This window comes from Varroa destructor, unplaced genomic scaffold (genome assembly GCF_002443255.2).
Source record: "Varroa destructor unplaced genomic scaffold, Vdes_3.0 BEIS01000002.1, whole genome shotgun sequence".
Lineage (NCBI taxonomy): Eukaryota > Metazoa > Arthropoda > Arachnida > Mesostigmata > Varroidae > Varroa > Varroa destructor.
The window spans coordinates 4,852,003-4,864,510 of NW_019211455.1; the positions used below are offsets into that span (position 1 = coordinate 4,852,003).

General features: G+C 42.5%; 1 long non-coding RNA gene across 2 annotated transcripts; it reads left to right on the top strand.

Moving 5' to 3' along the window:
• Nucleotides 1–6,277: 6,277 nt before the first annotated feature.
• Nucleotides 6,278–10,961, top strand: LOC111245082 (uncharacterized). 2 transcript variants are annotated; one of them, XR_002671212.2, is made up of 5 exons: nucleotides 6,313–6,375; nucleotides 7,178–7,218; nucleotides 7,907–8,597; nucleotides 9,940–10,170; nucleotides 10,673–10,961. It is a non-coding gene; the product is annotated as an uncharacterized LOC111245082 (long non-coding RNA). The 2 variants fall into 2 exon arrangements; XR_015321488.1 differs by lacking the exon at nucleotides 7,907–8,597 and having other exon boundaries at nucleotides 6,278–6,375.
• The last annotated feature ends 1,547 nt before the right edge of the window (nucleotides 10,962–12,508 follow it).

Sequence of the window (12,508 nt, forward strand, 5' to 3'; positions counted from 1 at the left end):
AGCATCTGTCAGAGTAGATTTTCAATGCGGTCCCTCTCTCAGCGAATCGCCCATAAACTAACAAACAGTTGACCCGTTATTTTTGGCTCAGAGGAATCAAGCAACGGTTTTATTGCATGAACGTGAACGTCTAGTGCTAAGGGATGTATTTGTTTACTACGACCTACACCTATTAAGCGAATATAACTGAAAGTGCCGTCCCTTTGTATTTTTCCTTTTAAACATGTTAATAAAAACAGATGTGAACAGAATCATCGAAGCTATGGCACACGCAGGCTGTGAGCCGTACTTCCTACGGTGGATAGCTATCTGCCAATTATTGCTGATCATTATAAACTTGTATATCCGTAAGGCAAAACCAGCAATGATTTATGGAACAACCAAGCGACGCCGCGTATTCAACATAATCACAGGCGTGGCGCTGAGCTTGATATGTTTTGGGCTCAAGGGAGCCTTATTGTGGCTTCCTGCCTTAGTGGGCTCATATCTCGTCTATTTTGCTAACATCGCATGCCTGCCTAATGCATCGATTGTTTTAGGGTCGCTGTTACAAATTGCTGTGCATCTTACATGCCATCCAACTTCCATTCTTACCCATCTGACCTTTGGCTATGCATCGATGTTCGCCTGGTTGAGGCTTGCAGAAATGGGGTTAAATTTTGGAGATGGCCGATTGGGTTCGTCGGTACTAGATCAACACGGAAAGCAACCCTTCTGCGAAGAGCCAACAATTCTTAATGTTCTTTCGTACTGCCTCGACCCACAGATGATCCTTGGTGGCTCACTAGTTCCTTATCGCCATGTTCAAGATATCATTGAAGAGCGCCACCTGGAAAGACGACCGTTCCTCGAAGAGAATTTCGACCAGGCCGCTCATTCACCACAAGTCTGCAGAAATGATAAATACAGCGGACAGGATCGTTTCAATGCTGTCATCAAAATCCCAGAGGAACCTATCAACTGGCAATACGTTTTCGGGCCTTTTGCTTGGTTTATCATATGCGGCGTCGCCTACCAACTGCTTGAGTTACTCTTCACAGTAACAAGCCATGACTTCACGGACTGCCGCAGCTTGAAGTCGACCGATTTGGGTGTCGCACGGCAGATCATGATCGTATTTGTTGCAGCTAAAGCGTACATGCTGTTCCGGTGCGCTCATTGGAAACTATGCGAAGCGCTGTGTATATCGGCAGGCTATGGTTATTGTTTCGAGACTCTACCCCAGAGCAACAGTGGTGAGGAACGATATTCTTATGCACTGGCCGCAAATGTCGACGTAGTCAAATGCCTGACGGCGACGTGGTTTGACACATCCCTGGAGGCGTGGGATGTGACGTATAGACAACTCCAGAGGCTACTCGTCATTGGCTATGGTCTGCCTAAGCTGTCATTTACCCCCGAGGAAAACAGGATGCAGCCGATTCCTGGTAATGGTGTGGCCTCTGTTGCTGGCTTCAGTGAAACAAACCTGTTACCTGCTCAAGGAACCCCTGTAGAAATACTCACGTATGTCCTGAAGCTTGCTGTACTCTCATTTCTTCTCCACGGCGGCAAGCTGGGTGCGTTCATGTCGACGTTTAGCAGCGAGCTCTTTAGTGCATTAGCCCAGCGCATCCGGAGACGGCATTTATCGTATCCGGTTCTAGGTCAACCGTCGCTTTTTGCAACAACAATAATATTTATGCTTACAAAATTCTTGTGGCCAATCGCTCTTTTACCGTTACTCTGTCCAAGGCTCGACTACTTCTTTCCGTGCTGGGGTCTAACGTATTTGATTCCGCAGTTTATTGCCATTATCGGCATCCGTCAGTTTTCTCAGACACAAAAATCTTACTGGATGAATCCGCCCCCTCCACCCCGATGGGAAACGCTTACAGATCCGTTACGAACTCGAGGCTTTTTCAGCGTATCCCCTGTGGAACGCCATCGTAGGCTGGAGACCAAGAGCAGCATAGTGTGGCTTGGTGGCGGACAATTCATGGTAGTAGATGAAGTCAGAGAAGTAGATATAAAGAGACCGACACCTTGCAGAGATTCTGTCCGACAACGACCTAACCTAAACGATGTTAGGCTCAATTTGAGACAGAACGAGCGTTTTGTGTACCCTCCTAATTACTCGAAAGTATATCTTCCCGTTCCCTCCATATTTATACAAGGTGACCTACAAAGAGCTTCGTCAGAAGGCCCAAGACAAAGCGATTTGGAACAGCTTCTGCCAGAAAGAGAACCTTCACCAACACATACTGTGACACAGCCTATGCCAGGAGGCAGTGAGGTACGATCTTCGCCAAGAGGCAGTAAGGCACGAGCTCCGCTAGGAACCAATGAGGCACGAGCTCCGCTAGAAGCCAGTGAGACACGAGCCCCGCTAGAAGCCAGTGAGGCACAACTTCTGCCACGAGCCAGTGAGGGACAACATCCACTAGAAGGCAGTAAGGGACAACGTCCACTTGGAGGCAGTGAGGGACAACGTCCACTTGGAGGCAGTGAGGGACAACGTCCACTTGGAGGCAGTGAGGGACACGTCCACTTGAAGGCAGTGAGGGACAACGTCCACTTGGAGGCAGTGAGGGACAACGTCCACTTGGAGGCAGTGAGGGACAACGTCCACTTGGAGGCAGTGAGGGACAACGTCCACTTGGAGGCAGTGAGGGACAACGTCCACTAGGAGACAGTGAGGGATAACGTCCACTAGGAGACAGTGAGGGATAACGTCCACTAGGAGACAGTGAGGGATAACGTCCACTAGGAAACAGCGAAGGGTAACTTTTATCTGGAGCCTGTAAGAAATAACTTTTATCTGGAGCCGGTGAGAAATAACTTCCAACTGGAAGCGATGAAAAATAACTTTTACCTGGAGCCAGTGAGAAATAACTTTTATCTGGAGCCAGTGAGAAATAACTTTTATCTGGAGCCAGTGAGAAATAACTTTTATCTGGAGCCAGTGAGAAATAACTTCCAACTGGAAGCAATGAAAAATAACTTTTACCTGGAGCCAGTGAGAAATAACTTTTACCTGGAGCCAGTGAGAAATAACTTTTACCTGGAGCCAGTGAGAAATAACTTCTGCCAGGAAGCAGTGAGAGGTAATTTCCATCAGGGGCAAATGGGACCAGGCGCTCAGGTTGATGACGACGGATTACTTTTACATGAGAGAAATAAGAAAGATCCTTGAAGTGAGAATGAAGACTTGTGACGGTAATTGGATCAATGCAGCAACTATTATCTACTTAGTTTGGTACTGAATGCAAAATCGAAGTCAGCAAGTTAGACCTTAATCGTATTGCTTCTTTCGATCTGAATCTGTGAAAGTTTGCTGGCGAGGAATTCTGAAAATACAATTATGTCAAAAGGGCATCTCTACATCTACCAACGGAAGACTGTCTTCTGGAATGTATGAAACCAGGATTCATTATTCAATATTACAACCCAGATTTAGCTACTTCAAAGTAAGACTGAATCACTTCAGAGGACACGCTATCGCAATAATTATAAAGACACTTAATTGCAAGTGGACTTTTACACAGCTCCACATGCTGTCAGCAAACGCTAAAAGTGGTGACTAAAAACGTATATTGACCAGCCTAGAATTTTTCTCTCAAGAGTTATACAGTTACTTCCATTGGTCATTGCTTGAGACTTTGTCGACAATACGTAGCTGAATAAACGGAATTACGCGATTATTTAGTGTTCAAGCTAATTGGTCTCATGTCTCACTGTAAATAAACATGTTATCCCATAATTTCGAAACGAAGTACAATTTACATGCAAAACATATTACGTACAGAGTAGCAGCGCTTCGTGTCGATAACGAGCAGAACGTCGATAGAATTCTGCGAATTTATCGTCACGACGGCCTGTTTGGAATTAAGGATTTTCAGTGATATGGTACGACGACCCTTTGTAAATTAGTTGAGCCGCTGCATTATGCCGCTTGACTATTCTGCGAAGGATGTGCGAAAACAATGCGACTTATGTCTCTGGGCGAACAGACAACTCCCGTCATGCAGTAGGACGTAAGTGCTTCAGACCCGGAAGCAAGACGCTGATTCGTACCGTGACAAGCCACAACAGATATCGTAAAACATATATATATTACACATAAAAAGGTAATTTTTATCCATATGTGTATTTCTTTTATGTCGTTAGCGAAAATTGCTTGATTAACTCCTAATATATATATATATATATATATATATATATATATATATATGTGTATATCCAAGGCCACTTGAAAGGGTTGTGTATGTTGCTCGTAGTCTCAGCATGAGAGCGATTTTGGCCTGAATAGATTCAGTACAAAAGCCATGAATATACGATTTCATTTGATTGAATTATCGGGGAGCGGTCAGACGGGAGAAAACACTCTCCGCTAGTCTTCTTCTTCGACTTTCGCTAAAGGATGGGTGGAAAATAAACTAGATAATATACCGATTGCCTCAAGCACTATATTACACTTGGTCTTACGGCGCTCACGTATCAGGTTTGTTGCATATAAAAAAATAACAGAATATTTCAGGAAGGCTAAGCTTACAAAATCCGTTTATGGAAGAAAAGTTCTTAGTAAGACCGCTGACCAGCAGGTAATTTGCGGCGGCTTAACCCTCTAGTGGACATTGGTATAACCTAATATCAGAATATACCTTATATACCTTTCGGAGTAAAATTTGCGTAAGAGAAATACATAAATGAGCAGCTAGTCGTATATAGCTAACCGCTATCTGTTCAGAGCCATTATTCTACAATGAGTGCTCCATGGTGCTGATGATTTATGGTCGCAAAATAGCAGAAAACTATTATCCATGATCGACCTGTTCGTACAGTGCCTCGGTATGTGTCATATATGTATAGACGCTTTTTATCAAACCGTAGTACTCTGCTGAGGTTATTGGTGAACCACATATTCTATACCTAAGAAACCAGTCCTTCGGGAACAACAATGAAAGACACCATAGATGCTGTAAACACTATAACAGCCGAGAACTTTTGTTAAGAACAATTGTTACCTATAGAAGTCGAAACTGTGTAGGCCATGTCGACAGGGTATCAACGATCCTGCCAACTGTAAACAATCAACGTTGCGACGGTCTACTTGTAGCAGCAAAGTAGACATGATTGACTAATGAATTGTTACCTCGATACATGAATGACTATGAACCCTTTTATCTCATGCATCTACAAAAACAAATTCTCTACCAACGGTACGAAGCTATCATAAACGTTACCTTCACAATATACAATTAGGACAACTGAAGAGTTCCAGCCGTCCTCAGCTTGGCACTCAATAACAGCGAATGTTATTTTAGATGGATCAACATAAGACTGGAGTCGGTCAGTGACGGGTTATCTGTCATTGTCTGCATTTACTACTTGTCATTGTCATTATATATATCAATTACCTCCCCTAACTAGTATTCAAAAAGTGCTGCAGCTAGAACGACGTATTTTGAGGTGCTTGCATGACTTTACTTGCCATCTTCCATTTTTATGCGAGAAAGATGCGCGTACTCCGCGACAGAAATGCGTACTCACGCAGGCAGACGTCTATCAATATATTTAGCTTGTTGAAACAAGAACGATTGCGGCATAGCTTGCTCCCATCTGAGTAAGTGTTGCCGTGAGGTTTTCTATTTTGCGAAAGCACTGCCGGTCAGTGCTGCAGGAGTGAGGGAGGAAGGGAGGGAGGGACGTGATCCGGTGAACGTTGAACTTTGCAGAACCGCTTTTCAACACTTGCCATGATTCAGGCCGGCTTCGTCAGCTGCTACTGGAACGGTTATATTTGTGCAGGTAAAGGAAGAAGGCGTACTATTTCACCCGTTCTATGTATAGCTATAGTGTTAATATAATAAATGATATTGATGCATGGGGCGGGGCAAATATCTCGTCCTTATTTTAAAACATGCTTTGCTTAGCTCATATAGCGAAGGAATGCAAGTTGACACAGTTCTATCTGAATAACGACAGCTTTTAGATTGAATTAGCCCTATCTATGTATCAGAGAAGTTAAACTTCCATATAATATTGTAGGAGCTATTAAACATGTTACTGAATAGAACAAACGAGGGAAATGTTACATAATCGCCTGGCACAGGTGAACAATTATCTAAACTGTTTTTGTTACAATTAACAATGACGCCCATCATAACTATTAAAGACGAATGTTGCTCGAATACTAATTTTTTTGATAAATTTTTTTTATCCGTGACACAGTAGAACTTGTCGTTAGTTTCATAGAAAACGAGTTTATACAATGCCTAATACAGTTCCAATGTTTGGCGCGGTGGTAATATCAGCGCTTCTAGATGCCGCTTTAACATTTCGTTAGTACGACATCATATACTTTCCTCCTTATTCTCGCAGTTAACAAAATCTGTAAGTTGAGCATTTCTGCAAATCGTTCTCTAAATATCGACGAACGCTTCGACCGTGCCGCTGAACGTTTTTTAGGTACAATTCACTATATGATTCAGCCGAGTTTTCGAAAGCTACTAACACGTTATGCCACAGATCACTACCCTGTTCTCCGAAATAGTGGCCCAAACACACGGAATGACAAGATAATCAGTAGCATTAAAGCTGCACCGACCAAAACGAACGTTAACGAGAGTTGGTTCACTCAGAAAAATGGGGCGCTGCATAGTTCTGTTAATACATTTACGCTTTTCTCGTACATGTAGGCCTACGATGCCCTTCCTAGTCCGCAGGGAAACTTTTAAGTTGTTGCTTGCTTGCTTGCTTTGGGTCAATATTTTCATAAACTCCAATATATATGCGGTACGTTCGCGTTTTTCAAGTTTCTTATGAACGAAGCCATCGAACAGATGCTCAGGTTACCCCGTCTTCTCTCGGTGTAAAGCATCACCGTGTGTCAGAGTTTTCTTTTATTAGCCCGAGTGGCAAACAGCTCTTAACAATCAAACATTCATACAAAGGCCTAACAGGCGCAATAGCAACAATAGTGGAAACAACGTCCAGGTGATTCGTAGCAACAACAGCAGATGGCTTGCCCCTACAAATGTATATTAAACGTTCGATCAATCGTCCCAGACCACCGTTGAGAGTTGCCTTCGGTCTCAGTTGTGTGCCACCGTTCAACGCCGACTGTAATCCTGTCTTTCTGTCTCTTGGGACTCCCATTAGAATCCCACTTATTCTCGTACCCCTTTTTCCGCAGCTCCCCACGACCTTCGACGAAGAAAAAGGTAACTCGATAATGTAAGTAACAAGCTAAACCAGTTATGTCAGCTGTCGTTTACTGATCTACTGTGCATGTGTACATGAGGCAAAAACAACAGCAGCAGATATCATAAAATTCCTATTTATAAAGTGTCAATTTATGACGTATGTTGTTACAGCTGTCAAGTTCATTAACCACGAGTACTATTTAACGCGTTAAGTGGTATTTGAGTGCATTAGTTATAACTTCTATACTGCTGGCTATATGCGGCTGGCTTTTAATATACACGACGTAAGAAAAGAACACATTAAATCTGAAAGTGTGTCAGCTATAAAGGTGAACAGTGTCCTCTGGATAAATATTATTGACTTGTAAAAGATTTTTCAGCTTCTGAGCTACACTAGTAAGTTCGAAGGAGGTCTCATTCATATTATGAAACTGTACATTAAATTGGGTGTCTAAGCAAACGCACCTCTGGTAGAGGAAATTGGATCACAGGATGTAGTCTAGGACACGCATTATTTAATACAACGGATAACACATCTCACTGTGCTCCGTTCGCCAAGCGTGACATCGTTTTCCCCTGGCTGCATCGCTGACTCGCGTCGGTGATATAAAATAAAAGTAGATTTTCGCAGAGCTAGGACGAAGTATTTTTAGGTTCATATCGTACATTAAACAAACGCGATTCAGTTCGAAGCTTGAAGTTTTTTTAAACACTTACAGCGCACATAGGTGTCAAGCCGTTGAAAGCGTACCACGCGTAAAGCTCAACCCTACGCCATCTATTAAAGCCATAATTGTATTAGTCGGACTGATAGAATATAGAGGTGATCCAGTACGATTTGAGCAGCATGCTCGAAATCATAATATATAGAACTAGGATTCAACGTCCCCGTTGGTGGCGCTGTAATGATGTCGCCACCTGTCAGCCTAGCCGATCGACTTCAACTTGATGTATGCACAGCGGGAAAACAGCGAGGATTATCCATATCTGAATTCAAAAATTAAAACAGGACAACGTTTAAGAAAATCTTCTTCGCGTGGGTAACTATTTAGGGGTGCACGCTTTTAAAAGGAAGCTACCGTACGCGAGCATCGTAGTCTTGTTTCAAGCGTCATTTTACAAGAGTTGAACACAGTTCGTCCCTATCAGTTCTACGAGCAAATATTGAATCTTTTAATGGTTGTGCGTGGCGATACAGCATGTATCGTCTGTGTGGATTGTAGAAAGGAAGGAAACTGCTTTAGATGTTTGTTATACCTTAAATTCCTTTCCGTCTGGATCTTCAACAAGACACAGTCCTTAAATAGAATATACAGTAGGATATTGAGAACTAAACTAAGCTCTAATGCAAGGACGTGAACCGAAGGAAAAGAACGAAATTCACTACGAACAAACGGGGAGCTGCCAAAGGTAAGGCTTTTGTAGAACAAACTCGGAATCGTTCTCAATAAAGGTAGAAAAGCGTCAGCTGAACACTTCTATTGTTAGCCGAAGGTCGACATATGAGGCAGTGGCGCTTAGATGTATATTGCCAATGTGCACAAAAGGGCAAAGAAATTACATCGAGTTTGAGGAATTCATCTATAAATAACCTTACGCATTTCTAACGATTAAGTTCGTTACACAACATTAATATCTCTTTATGTAAGTAGTATGTAGCTCAGCTTCTATTGCGGCATTGGAGCGGCTTTATTAGCTGGAAACGTTCCAATGACTTTCGATTTATGCATTATTAGTGCACAGGATTTGCTAAGCGTTAGCACCAAGCGTTTGGTTATCTATGGATTAGAACTGATTAAGAATCATAAAATAATGGATTTAGAGGTAAACATAGTATTTAGTTTAGTTATTAAGTTTATTTTTCGATGATGCGTGCTGGTTATATCTATCGTAGGCCAAAATAATATTTTCAGCGAAGCAACAGTACGTTAGAGGGACGTTCATTTTAAAAACGGAAATTAGTGAGTTTCAGGCCACTGCCTAGGGAGTGCCTATGCCTCAAAAATGTTCCAAAAACAATTAGCCATTTAGGATACGGGTGGGCCAGCCCTCGGTGCATAATTTTCTCTTTAAGCTTGCTAGTTGCCTCATGGAACTTATGAAGTTCGACGTGCTTCGAGCACGGCGTATCACAGTTTTAACATCGAAATAAACTGTGGCATTTTCGGGATGGTGTGTGCGTTGTTATGATGTATTTTTCGACAATATTGAGACATGCGCTGCCACAGACGGCCTACTTAAAGACTGTCGCGAGCAAAAAACTTAATGTCCGAAACGGGTCCTTCAAAGACTGTTTGTGACTTTATGCATATTTGATCATTCATACGATCTATCTACTTGTATTATCGGCTAGACAATTTCTTTTTTACAAATTACGCAAACTAACCAGATCGCGTTTTACTTACGCGGTACGATACTGTTTCACTGCTGAAAGACCGACGTTTACGGACCTTTTAGGTTTAGCTCATCATGTACACATGTAGTGTCGTCGTGCATGTTTAATTTTTTGTATGTAATTACCGAATTTCTTCTGATTGCTACCGTTATTAAACGATCCTACATGTTTGACTATTTTGTCTAATTGCAATAATCCATTCAGTGTGTTTATCATAAATTATCAGCGAATCTGCTACTGCTGTACGTTACGTTGCGAAAGATCTGGTAAACAATCAGAATCCTTTTTTCCATCCAAAATCCTTAGTAACTACATATCGTTCACGATACATAGCGGTTTACAATTTATTGCTCATAGAGGCGCGACGGCCAGCTGCTGACCCTATTGGTACGCCATTCTGTCACACTGGACTCTCTTTACCGATGACAAAACAACAGTAACTGCTAGCATAATACCGAATGGCCCCTGGGTAAAGAAAGTCAGTTAAAAAAAACTCCACTCATCAGCCTCCATCCTTAGAGAAGGAGGGCCGGATCCCGCGTTCGTGTTCGCCGCTTCCAACGCTCATTTATCCTTCATTAGTGCGCTGTAAGTATTTATTACCATATAAATGATTCGTACTCAGGAAGGCCGTATACTCAAAGTCCTAATTTGACGTTGCCGTAAGTAGGTAGATAAATATATGGCCGACAGCAATGCCTACAACTTTAAGTTAGTATGGCAATCATCTCTTTGCTCTTTATCATTCGGTAAATTGATTTAGGGGTAGCGCCAGTTTATCGAATATTTGACGGAATAGACTATGTTGCAACTGATAACCAAAGACTCGGAAACAGTACGTAAATACTTCGATATTTAGAAGCTGCAACACTTGGTGTCAGTGTCTCGATTTAGCATGGGATATTTTTCGCCGTTGAGTTAACTTTTGAGAGATTTGTAGAGTTAACTTGAACCTTTTACTAAAATCTCTTTGGACAAACTTTCTATACGGACTGATAATGTACATTTCGTTTTACATAGACTAGGTTCTATTAGTGTGTTCTATAGACCCTCAAAGATAGCGTAGTAACGGGTTTGCTTGTCAAATTAGGATGCGAGATGTCTCGGAATGACTCAAGCACTGGGCGTAGAACACCACGAAGGTGGAACCCTTCAAAGTGAAAGTTCCTCTACTCTTCTGGATTCAACAGGTGCATTAATTGTTGCCATTACCATGAACTGTCAAGACAGAGATCTGCTGTAATAGCCTCTAACAACAAAAGTAATTGCCACTGAAAAAAAGAGAACCCTGATGTTCTCTGCAAGAGACTCTACCAGCAAAATCAATCCCTTCGTAGATTCATTTTCGAAAGGTGTCGCCTGTTAATATATACATGCCTGGTTCAATTCAATGCAGCTCTATATATTTCTCTACAAAGAGCGAAAAGTATCTTCTTCATTTGGCAGGATATAACTTATTGTAGTGTATAGTGACAGTGGCCAACGGATGGACGCTTCAAGCCCGATATAATGCTTTATATGTTTTGAAGCAGAACGTTCGTCGGCAGAAAATGAATGCGTCCATTCGTAATCACTTAGCATCGGTCGGTCGACGAAAAAGGGTCTAAGCACGTGAGTTGGGGCAAAACAACGTTTCGACATGAAGTAATATATTAAAAATGCAATCCTAGATATGAAATGTAGATATTTCGCGGTATCATTGTAGAGGATATCCTTAGAGATAAGGCAAAACAAAGGCAAGAAGCACCGTCCGAGTTAAGCATAAGAAAAGTGCACGTTTCACCTACGGAGTCGAACTTGAAGCACCCTTCCTTCACTTGTTTCGTCGTACAACTTCAGTGTTTACTAGCCTGCACTGACTGGTTGCAGTTCACCGACGAAGTATACAACCAAATGAGCAAAAGGAAACAAGATCCAAAGTAATGTCTTAGATCGCGTCCTCGTCCTCGTCCTCGTCGTTGTCGTTGTTTTATCATAAAGAGAGAGGTGGGTGTTCTCGCTGGTTGTTGTTTTTTATTTTTCGCGCTACCGTCACATTTCAGGCCCCCACACAAAAAACATCTGTTCCTCGTTGCTGATCTCCTCGCTGTGCTTTGTGTGCGTCAGTCCTACGATCGGCAGTTTGGCCATGCACTGCTGAATCTTCTTCTATGTGTGCGTAGCGCAAATGTTTCGAGTGTAAAACGAAGCAAAATAAAACATCGATTAGTGGAAGAGACTGGCCTGTCTGTAGACTGATGCGCGAAGCGGACCGAAAACCATACCGATAGACAACAGCAGTCGCAGCGGCGACAAGATCACGGGAGTGTCGATAAGGAATAGTAGGTAATGGATAGAAAGCTGTCGATTCAATGATCGGCGTACCTATTTCTTTGTTTGAGTAAGGAAACTCGTCCGGCAAGATACACACTTATGGAAGCACAGTCGGGATCGGAAAACGAGCAAACACCATCATCAGAACGGCTAATGTATTAACGTAGTAACTAGATTGATGGTTACAGCCGATAGCTGTATCGATCTGTAGCGGCTTCGGCAACTAAATGAAATGGTAGTGCTTCAGCGGCCAGCTTGCATGCACAGTGTGTTTTAGGCAGTTAAACCTTCACTTGGAGGGTTCAGGCCAAGGGCCGAAGGTTTAGGCCTCGCTAACGATATATTATACGACACGGGAAGCGTGATTAAACCGGTAAATATTTCATCTATGTGACGCGCTCTCACGCAGCGCTCAAAAGACACTTGACGTCGATCTTTTGTTTTGTTAAAGCGTATCAGAGCTGAGATATGCGTTTTATGTGCCTTTGACTATTGTAGGATGCTTACTGGTGCTAGATGGTAGTATTGAAGCATAAGCCGTTGCTGTTCCTAGGTTCGAGGGGTCGAAAGACATACATTCGGCACGGGTCGAACGGCGAAAAAAACAATGAAA